The sequence below is a fragment of the Ursus arctos genome, unplaced genomic scaffold (assembly GCF_023065955.2).
Source record: "Ursus arctos isolate Adak ecotype North America unplaced genomic scaffold, UrsArc2.0 scaffold_27, whole genome shotgun sequence".
NCBI classification, from domain to species: Eukaryota; Metazoa; Chordata; class Mammalia; order Carnivora; family Ursidae; genus Ursus; species Ursus arctos.
Window position 1 is genome coordinate 19,942,036 of NW_026622952.1, and position 11,918 is coordinate 19,953,953.

The 11,918-nt window shown below is 38.2% G+C and overlaps 1 protein-coding gene across 12 annotated transcripts in view; it reads left to right on the forward strand.

The window, feature by feature from the left end:
* The window catches only part of DLC1 (DLC1 Rho GTPase activating protein), a 514,332-nt gene that overhangs the window by 313,864 nt on the left and 188,550 nt on the right, over positions 1 to 11,918 (forward strand). The gene's annotated exons all lie outside the window — the stretch shown is intronic.

Consider the following 11,918-nt stretch of genomic DNA (forward strand, 5'->3'; position numbering starts at 1 on the left):
ACAAATGAAAAGAACTGATAAATTCCATTTACAGAGGTTCCATAGGGTGATCTGTAAAAAGTAGAATCTACCAATTGATACAAATGACCTACCCAAGCTCCCTGAGACTTAATTTGAGCAGAACCTGGCTTCTGTGTATTAAAACATTAGAGTGACTGGAATGTACTCCAACATGGATTTGATGTACATTTCTTGAGAAGTACTGATTAGTTTAGAAGGAAATGTAATTTTGCTTGATAATATAATTATAAGAAAGAAATTATTTTTTAAAAAATCAATGAATTTATATGTCAAGATAAAGGCTTGTGTTTGAATATTTTATTAACAATGGTAACAGATTGGACAATTGAAAGAGAATATGACTTATTTCAAGTTTTAAAGGACCATAACAGTCTAAGCAAACTAATTCTTATATTTCTAAACTTTATTATGCCCTATTTAAAGTATTTTCAATATTATATACAAATGTGAATCTCTTAATTCCTCCTTATGAACCTCTGTTTTTAAGCTCTGCTAGACAGAAGAATGTCAATGAAGGCAGAGGACCTACTCAATCTTCGGGGGGTTAATTGAGCTCTTAAATAGGATTAAGCCTCATTCCCGCCCCTAAGGCCTGTCATTTTTTTTTTCTGTCTTGTTAAATGAATGTAGCCTATTGTTCCATATTAAGAAAGTCTATTTTTAATCTGTGTGACCTCTTATCCAAGCCAACTGGAAGCAATCCCACCAGGCCTTGTGAAGCTCTAAAAAAAAAAAAAAAATCATTTTGGGCACATTCCATTAATAATTCTTGAGATACAGTTGTTGGTTGTTTCTGTGTGTGTGTTTTAAGTAGATATCTTCTATTTTTTTTATTATTAACATGTAATATATTATTTGTTTCAGGGGTACAGGTCTGTGGTTCATCAGTCTTACACAATACACAGCACTCCCCACAACTCATACCCTCCCCAATGCCCATCACCCAGCCACCCAATCCTTCCCACCCCCCTCCACTCCAGCAACCCTCAGTTTGTTTCCTGAGACTAAGAGTCTTTTATGGTTTGTCTCCCTCTCTGACTTCTTCTTGTTTCATTTTTTTCCTCTCTTCCCCTATGATCCTCTGCCTTGTTGGTCAAATTCCACATACCAGCAAGATTATATGATCATTGTCTTTCTCTAATTGACTTATTTCACTTACCATAATACCCTCTAGTTCCATCCATGTTGTTGCAAATGGTAAGATTTCATTTTTGATGGCTGCGTAATATTCCATTGTATATATATACACCACATCTTCTTTATCTATTCATTTGTCAATGGACATCTGGGCTCTTCCCACAGTTTGGCTGTTGTGGACATTGCTGCTATAAATATTGGGGTGCAGGTGCCCCTTCGGATTACTACATTTGTATCTTTGGGGTAAATACCCAGTTGTGCAATTGCTGGGTTATAGGGTAGCTCTATTTTCAACTTTTTGAGGAGCCTCCATACAATTTTTCAGAGTGGCCACACCAGCTTGCATTCCTACCAACAGTGTAGGAGGGAGGGTTCCCCTTTCTCCGCATTCTCTCCAACATCTGTCATTTCCTGACTTGTTAATTTTAGCCATTCTGACTGGCGTGAGGTGGTATCTCATTGTGGTTTTGATTTATATTTCCCTGATGCCAAGTGATGTTGAGCACTTTTTCATGTGTCTGTTGGCCATTTGTATAGACATCTTCTATTCTGATCCATGTTGCTATGTAAATACATCCTGGTGGAATTAATCCTGTGGCTCCTTTCCACCTCATGATGACAAAAATCTCCAAGGGGAAACACTTTTGAAAGAGCCTGCTGTCGGTTCATTCATTCCAGAAATACGTATTGAATAGCAGCATATTTTAGACATCTTATTAGGTTCTATCAAGGAAGCAGTTCATGAATACGGCATGTTCCTTGCCCTGAAGGAACTCAGTCTCTAGTCAAGAATATTCTGTTGGGCCAACATCTTCCTTTTCCTCTTCTCAATTGAGAATTTCTTGAACCACCTTATTCAGAAAGTTCCCAAGAAAAGGATCAAAGTATCAAAATGTACATTCTCAGAATCTGAATTAATTTGTTTTTAAAAACCGTAATTAATCACATAAGTATTAATGTGTAATTGTGTCCAACACATAATATTTTCATATAACTTTCCCAATGCCACCAGCATCCGTGTGCCCCTAAAAAGTGTACCCAATGCCTTCGCTGTATTCTCTAGCACATCTGCTTCCTATCTGTGTGGCCTTGAGCAAGTTACTTAACCTCCTCATTTTCCCATTTCTAGAGTATAAATAAAGAAGCTGCCATGTTGTTGTTGTAAGGCAACAATGTTTGGCACAAAATAGGCCCTAAAAAATGGTAGCTGTTTTTTATGATAATTGGTTGTGCTTCTAACTACCATGTGTACAAGCCAAATAGAAGCTAGCTGTGTTATGCTGCCTGTGTCTGCTCCAAGAGTACTTAAATGCTTCCTCAGGGCACCAATTAACAGTTAAGCAGCCGTCCATGTGGAAAAAAGGGATCACTTTCTCTGTAAGCTTCTGACTGAGTTAATTCAGACAGAAGTTATCACACCATGGGCAGAGTTGGTCATATTTTGACCTCTCATTAGAAATTCCTGTCTATCAGGGTGAAATTGTCTCTTGTGAACAGATAATCTTCAGTCTTCACAAACAGTCTACGAGAAATGTATGTCCTGCATCCTATTTTCCTATGACTACATTATCCACTGCATCCCTTATCCCTGGGGTAATTGGACCCTGTCTTCCCAGCTCCCGTCTTCTCTCTCTCACCTCCTGCACACAATCCTGTCAACACTGCCTTCTAATCAACCCTTGTCAGCTTCTCCCTGCCATTGCATTAATGCAGCCCTCCACTTACCGGTGGACTTTCACAACAGCAACCAGAATCGGTCTCCCTACCTCAGCCTGTCATTTTGCCAGTCCACTCTCTACACCATCACCAGAGTGATATTTGAAAAGCACCACCTGGTCCTATCAATTCCTGCCTTAACACTTTCTTCATCTCCCTGCTCTCTATAGGCAAGGTCAAACTTCCTGCATCATACCTGGCCATTTGTAATCTGGAAGCAGTATAATTTATACTGGATATGTCCATTTTGTCACTCAGATCCACTACTTCTTCCCAGCTCTGTGCCCTGGAGGTTGACCAGTGTAGACAGAACTAGTGGGCTGCCCACCTTTTTGTCTTCCCTGTTCCACCAGTGGGGAGCCAGAGGTGACTGGGAGGAGAGGAAGGCGAGGCATGACTATGGGACTGTGAGGTTGGGTAGTTATCCCCCATCTGTTTCCCAAGGAATCACTGCTGCCTTCTCTTAGGTGGCCCTTTCCATACAAGTTCCCAGGTGCCGAAAACCATTCTCTCTTCTTGCCCTTCTGGCTTTCCTAATCTTTGTAAATAGTTCTGTTACTAAGCTTTTCTCAGTTTACCCAGTGTACCATCTGTTTCCTGCTAGGAGTCTCACCAATATACCTACCAATATTTTCTCTTCTTTCTCTTCCCTTGTGTTGGTTTGCTGGTTTGTTCATCGAACTTCAGCCACCTCTTACAGTCACAGAACCCTTTCTAACTCTGTAAATTTCTACTTTTGCCTGGATCATGCAACCACGTTTCAAAAAATATAGGTGATAGGCAAAGATAGAGGAGGAGAGAAATGGCATATTCAGGGGGGAAAAAGATGTGTACCATGTTTTTCTTCATCCTAAATGAATATAGTTTCATTTAATTGTATGGGAGAGAAAATATCTACACTTATGATTTAGAATGTGTCCTCTATTGCACAGATGCATATAAATTAGAAAGTTAGCATTGCATTTTAGTCACCAAAATCTGACTCTCTGATCATATTCAAAAAGTAGCAATATAGAGTAATGTGAAATCTCCTGTAAAAAAATTAAATCACAGAACACCTTGCAAATTTTGTCAGAATGCATGCAGCCTGGGGGCGCCTGGGTAGCGCAGTCGTTAAAAGCGTCTGCCTTCGGCTCAGGGCGTGATCCTGGCGTTCCGGGATCGAGTCCCACATCAGGCTCCTCCGCTGTGAGCCTGCTTCTTCCTCTCCCACTCCCTCTGCTGTGTTCCCTCTCTCGCTGGCTGTCTCTCTGTCACATAAATAAATAAAAAAATCTTTAAAAAAAAAAAAAAAAAGAATGCATGCAGCCTGGAAAATAGCCAAAAATGGCAAATTTTTTGCCCTGTATATCTTGATAATTCTACTTGTCTTACTAGATCCAACAATATTATCTCCTTAATGAATTATTTCCCAGGCAAAGTTAGTCATTGATTTTTCTGTGCTCCTAGGAAATGCTATATGTTTTTTACAACAATCTTATTATCTTGCTTTGTTGTATGTCCTCATCTTTCGGCCATGATCTTTTCTAGATAAGGAATATTATCTTTCTGTCCCCTGTAATTAAAACAGCTAATAAGCACATAGTGAGTGTGCTATAAATACATGCTAACCAATGAATTATAATCACAACGATGCTTTGGCTTCAATCTTAATGATTTAATGTTGATATGGTTCTAAAAATTTATTTAACTGCTCCTCCTCCCCACCCCCAGTGACTCCTGTTACCCCCACAGCTGCCAAATATTTCAGCTGCGTAATTAATTAATGGTGTCATTTGGGGATCTATCCCATACAAATATGTAAAGGGCACCATTGAGAAAGATGACTTAGAATCTGACTTTGGTTGCATTCCTTGGTCATTTTTCTTAGAATGTTTGTATTCCTGCCTCTAGGTTAGTTCCTTGGCCAGAAAATGTTAAAATCAAGATAATGAATAATTGTAGCCTGAAACACTTGTGAAAGATAGCTTTCAGAAGCATATAACAGATTCACAGTCTCTGCAAACTTTGTGTTGAGGCTAGTAAGGCAGAACATAGAAATCAAACACTTCTTTGTGACAAATATGTGAGGGGAAAAATCAGGGTTTTCATAATTTCGCTCCAAGTTCCTTGTGAACATGCTAATAACAAAGCCCAAATTTGGTGCCTTTCGGTATTAATTTTCTTGGCTGCCTTTGATCGTTGAGAAGGGAAATACAGACAACAACAAAAACAAACAAAAAACCGAAATGCAAAGATGTGCCCCCTTTTCCAGTCTGCTTATCATTGCTTGATTCAGGGAATTGTCCATGCAATGTGTTCTGCTCTAAGTCATATTTCGATATCTACAGATATTGAGATTTAATGAAAGAATAAAAATAGGACTGCTCTATTTCAGAGATTTCCTTCTGAAAAAGACTCTGCTCTATATCTGTCTCTCTTTTAGTTCAGATCAGACTGGTTTTAGTTCTGTCTTGCTAGGCTGTAAGGACCTTGAAAGACAGAATTTTGTTTTACTCAACTCATACTCCCTATGCCTGACTTTACAGTAGTTGCTTGATGTTTGGTAAATAAAGGATTCAATAAAATCTTAAAAAAAAAAATCAGCAAATGCTTTACTCCATATGTATTATACTTCCTAGAGCCAAAAGCAAAATCTTATCATTCTATTCTAAGTGAAGCACTTCCTGTGACTGCAAAGACCCCAGCTGTTTTACAGGGTTCGGCAGGATCTGACTAGGCTGGGCTTTGGCCAACATTCCAAATTCTTTATTCCCTTTCACTCTCCAAAAATGAATTTCATTATTTTTATACTAGTAGCTTATAAATGCTCACTTGCTTCACTTCTCTTAGTATTATGGTCTCTGCTTGCCTGCTTTTTTATGAGGAAGGAATTTAGGGTATGCCCACACATAACCTCTCAGTTTCTCTGAAACCTAATGTAAACTAACCCATGAAAAGTTGGCTGTGGTCGACTGGGCTGTTGAAAGAAAACATATTAGCTTTCAGGTATCAAGGAATTCATGAAAAATATAAGTAAGCTATTCTTAAATACCAAAAATCTTGAACTCATAGAACATTTTTCAATACAGATAACTTTCTGAACCTGTTTCTAAATGTTCTGTTGGTATTTCATTTATTACCAAGTAGGAAAATAAATCATATTTCCCTTTCTTCCCAATTATATTTCAAGCGACACAGGTGCATGATAATTTCTCTTTAATGAGTTCCAATTTGAATGATTTCTCTACTTGAAGTGGTCTTTCAAGGTCTCCATAGCCAAAGGTGGCTATATTTTTCTATGGCATAGTGATACTTGTGATGTATTTCTGTTCAAGAATTATCTTCAGGGGCGCCTGGGTGTCACAGCGGTAAGTGTCTGCCTTCGGCTCAGGGCATGATCCCAGAGTCCTGGGATCAAGCCCCACATCAGGCTCCTCTGCTATGAGTCTGCTTCTTTCTCTCCCACTCCCCCTGCTTGTGTTCCCTCTCTCGCTGGCTGTCTCTATCTCTGTCAAATAAATAAATAAAATCTTTAAAAAAAAAAAAAAAGAATTATCTTCCATATCAGACTGTGAGCTCCTGAAGGCATAAACCCTCCCCACCCCGATTTCATCTTTGTCACCCCACACCCAGTGTAGTATCCTTGCACAAGCAGATGCCCAAGAAATAGTTTTGAGTCAATCCATTTATTTGATATACCCAGCAAATCCTGCAGGCACTAAGTTAATCTCCAGTCTATCAATAACCATAACTCTTCACAATTGACGAGCTTAAAATGTCTTCCTCCAAAAAGTCTTATGCATATACTGCTCCCTACTTTATCCTTTGAAGTGTAGCTATCAGGACTGTGAAGGAGTAACTAGGAACTACCAGTCCAGGCTAATAACGCAGTTTTGCATTTTGGTATTTTAATTGACGTTGACATTTTATCACTAGAAAAATGAGTTTATCATTTTTAATCTTCCCTGAACAACAATTTATTAAAAGGTCCCTTTCTATCAGTTTTATTTTACAGAGAAATAGAAGAACTTTCATTTAGTTTGAAAATCATATCTAATTATTTTTAGATGCCCTCAAATACTTACCTTTATAGAGTTCGCAATGCACAGTTTGCAGTTCAGTTACTTTTATTAATAATATGAATATATAAACAAATATATACCCACAAGATAATTGTACATTGATTCTGCTTTCTTCAGAGAAGCGCATTGACTTTGGAAAGGTACATATAACAAAATATTACTTCAACCTGTCTGAGTATGAAATGACCTACAACTCTACTGGTATGACTTTGTTTTTCTTCTCTTATTGACCCCCCTTTGGTTTGAAGGACTTTGATTTGTTTTTCTGTGGGCAAAAGTTTGAGATCAAGATCTCTTACAGATGGATTCGTAATAAGCATTTCTATTGTAGACTAAAAATATGATTTTGAGATGTGGTTCATCTAAGTAGGAAATCCAAGACAGTTATTAACAGTCATAACAAATTTACTGATGCCCAAGTTAAGGCTGGTAACCATTTTGTTGTGTGAAGGCTGTGTAGAACACCAGTCTGGCTATTTCAGAAGAATGGGTCCTGGATTTAAGAAGATATTTTGTCCTGATTACTGTAATCAGATAGAAGAGATCTTAGAGAATTCTCCAAGTGACGTTTAAGCAAAATGATCCCCCAAAGCCCTCACTTGCCCACCACAGTGGGGTTTTGGTTTGGATTTTAAAATCTTTCCAACTAGAAAATGCATTCCAGTGACTCCCAACTGCTAATGTTATAAACTTCTTCTTAATATAAATTTTCAATAAATTCTTTTGTATGGATTTAAGGAAGTAGATAATGGAGGACAATAGTACAGTTCTTCACCTGTTTAATTTATGTGCCTTTTTAAGTCTGTGGTCTTCTTTGATATATTTACCCAAATGTTTTCCCTGCTGTGCTGTGATCTCCTGAAAGGTAGACATTTTCTCTGCCTCTATGTAACGCCAGCCTCTTAGAAGGATTTGACTTAATGCTTGTCGAATGAATGGTTAAATGAATGATAATAGCAAGCTGGCAAGCATTTACTCTGTGCCTGCACTTTCCTGAGCACTTTATAGATATGAACTCAATAAATCCTCTAGCAACCCTATAAGGTTAAGTGTTACTATTTTCCACATTATAGAGACGAGGAACGTGAGACTCAGAGGTTTCCTAAAATACCCAAAGTCACACTTTGTTCAAGGCAGGGCTCAAAGCAAGCAACACAGACTAGAATGCATGTTCTTAACTCCTCTGCTGTATGTAGTGGTTAAATGCCAAGACTCCTCAGGCTGGTGAACAAATTTTTCCATGATCTGACCTTGGCCTTCCTTCCCAACCTTATCTCCCATCCTCCTCTAACATATGCACCTTCCGCTGTAGCCATGGTAGCAACACCACTTTTTGCCTAAATTTGCTTCTGCGTAACTTGACCTTTGATCCTCCTGTTTCCCTTCCAGAAATTAACTCCCTCGGCTCCCAAGGTCTCATTTGAATCTCACCTTCACCATGAAGTCTTCTATGACAACTCTTGCTTGTATTAATTTCATACTTTTTGAAATATTGTCATTTTCATACTTAATGATATGTGGATTATCGTCTGTTGAGTGGTTTATTTGTCTTAGCATTGCCTCCAATAGTCTTAAACGTCTTTTTAAAAACCATTTAGGGTAACTCTGTGCACATAAAAGAGTTTATTTTAATAAATAAACTTCTTTTTTTAGAACAGTTTTAGATTCACAGAAAAATTTAGTGGAAAGTACAGTTCAAATATATGACATTCTTTTAAGGGCAAAACTGTGGAAATGGTTAAAATATCAGGGGTTAGGGGTGGGAAGGCATGAATTGATGAAGCACAGAGGGTCTGGGGGGGCAGGGAAACTATTCTGTATGACACTATAAAGGTACAGCATGTACGCTTTTCAGATGGGCTTCTTTCACGTAGTAAAACGCATTTAAGGTTCCTCCATGCCTTTTCATGACTTGATATCTCATTTCTTTTTAGCCACTGAGTAATACTTCATTATATAGATATGCCTCAGTTTAAAGAGCTTTTTTAATACATTCTCAATGTATATACTTTTTAAAAACTCATTGATCATAAAATAAATTGCCCACTCTACTCATGTTAATCTTTATCCTTTCTTCTTTAGGCAAAAGTAACTATTCTCTTAGCCATTGATTTCGATTACTTCATTTCTTTCCTGTGGAATTTCTTCAAGTTTTCAAATGAAAAATACTACTACTAAATATATGTTTTACAACAGCTGTTATTTATTGTGTACCTACCATGTAGTTTCTGAGAAGAGAGCTAGATGCCTCTTTACACTAAGCTACATGGTGCATGAGTCCCTTTGGCTCCAAAGCGGATGCTTTTTCTACCTTTTCATGCCTCACATCACCATTTCTTCCGCCTCCAATGTTCTGGTAAAAGTATGATCAAAATTAGTAAAACTAATAATTCATATAATTTATATGATCTACATACATATTTCTGTCCTTATGCCTTTGCTCCTGGATTTTACTGCCCCCAAAATACTCTTCTATTTTTTTTCTCCAACCCATGCTCTTCCTTCAAGAACTCACTTGCGTGCCACTTTTTACACCAAGCCTCCTCCGATTACTCTCCAATGAACTCTTCCTTTGAATCAGACACGTTTCACTGCTCATCTTATCTTCTGCCCCTGAAAGGAACAGCCCAAGTTCCTTGTGACCACCTATCCTAGCCCATGCCAGAGGCCATTGGACCAGAGACAGGCAGGTAGAGGTTGAGTGGGGGGGCATAATTGACTTAAGCTCAGAGAATACACTGGCTGACCAATGGATAATCTCTTTCACTCTTTCTGCCTCTGTCTCTTACTTCTCTCTCTCTGTCAGTCTCTTTTTTTTCTCTCTCAAATTATGAGCTGAAGAAACAGTAAATCTACAAAAGGTGCTTTGGCTAAAAGTTCACATCAACTGTGAGGCAAAATAACAGAGGAAACCATCCTGCAAAGAGGAGCAGAATAATGGCACAATTGGGCCAAGACAGAAAAGTGAAAGACAATACAAACTAGAGAAAGAAATAAAAAAAATAGCTCCTTCCATCCCAGATGACTCCCTAGGTGTCAGCTCCAACTCTCAGGAGGTCTCTGTCCCACATCTGCAGAATACCTCCATATCCTCACGCCTCAGGCTTTTAGTTGGACTGAACGTGAATTAGTTCCTTGCACTCAGATGATTAGACATCCTTCTCCAAAGTGCATGTACAATTAGTATCAAAAATGGTCTATTAATTTTACCTGATGTCTTACATCATTCTCTGCTTCTTATATATGTGTCCTATCCCCCAAAATATGCTACAAGCAGCCTCAATGAAGAGCCATGACATATTTTTGTTTGCTATTTAGTTTTATTCCATAAGACCTACCAAGACCTAAGTATATAGTGAATGTTCAATAAAATTTTAATTTTCCAGAAGTATACAGCTTTTTTAGGCTACAGAGCTATCTTACTACTTCATAATTACCTGCAACCCATAGAACATCTGTCCCAGCTTTTAGCTACACTCGTCTACATCAGTACCATCTTATATTTATGAGATTCATGGATTTTCTCTTTCCCCTTGACCATAAATTATCTCCTTTTTAAAGCTGCTCAACTTGGGGCGCCTGGGTGGCTCAGTCATTAAGCATCTGCCTTCGGCTCAGGGCGTGATCCCAGAGTCCTGGGATCGAGCCCCACATCAGGCTCCTCCGCTGGGAGCCTGCTTCTTCCTCTCCCACTCCCCCTGCTTGTGCTCCCTCTCTCGCTGTCTGTCTGTCTCTCTGTCAAATAAATAAATAAAATCTTTAAAAAAATAAATAAATAAAACTGCTCAACTTGATCCTGAACATGCCATTTGATTTTTAATTTGCATTATAATGTGTTTGAGTCAAGTGCTGCTGCCCTCAACAATTTAATTGTTCAGTAGATTATATTCACAGTCCCTCATTCCACTAAACACGATTAGTAAAATATTAAATAATAATAGCTAACATTGTAAAACCAAAAGAAGGAAGAATAAACAAATAGGGTGTGAGACACTTGATACTTTTTTTAAATAAAGTATCTTTAAGAGAAAAAAATCAGAATTCCACTAGACATACCTGTATTCTATGACTTAGTATTTTTTAATTTAAAAAAATCACCCACATGGGGGGTATTTTGGTAATTTTTCCCCCTTAAGACCCTAAGGCTGTATTCCAGCTACAATGATGAAGACAGCAGCTTTCATCTGTGCAAAGCAGAGATCAGCCAGGTGACCCAAAGGGAGACATGAGCCTTTTCTTCTTTTATGACTATAGTGAAGTGGGAAGCTGGCTTGTTTATTACACATGGAACCTTTCATTATTTTGTAATATTTTTGAGCACCAAATTTGGGAACCTTTAAAAAGAAAAAGGCACTGAGATGGCACTCATCGTTCTGCAGCTAATCAAGAACCATCCTCCCGGATGGTCCATGACAACAGAACATAAGCAGAACAGTGACCCCCTCATCCTCACATGCAGGCAGGCCCTGGCCTTTTTGTGATGCAAATAAGAGGACCGTGACATAGAGATGTTAGAAATGTCTTTCCAAATGGAGATATTCTGACACACATACAAATATCTTCAGGCATTCCGAAAGCATTCCCATCTACAGTGTAAGCTCAGTTTTGAAAAATAACTGCAGATCACAGATATCAAGACATTTTCCTAAAGGAAACAAAATATAAAATTTCAGCAAAGTAGGTTTAGTTAGATTACAGATAGAAGTTAAAAGGAAGCCATAGTTCCTTTTTTTTTTTTTTTTTTTTTTTTTTTTCCTGGTAGAACCTAAGTGAGCCAAGCTAACAGCACTGATCCATAGAAAGAATTCCACATCTGGAAAATCTTTGCTCCATCTGTGGTAGGTTTCCAGCCTTTTGCTCTTTCTCTTCCATTTCCCGTGACTTCGGCTTACCTCTCTTTTGTTTTCTTTAGTGTAATTATTCAACCCTTAGGGGTTTTGGGGTTTTATTTTGTTTTATTTTATTTTGTTTTGTTTTTAG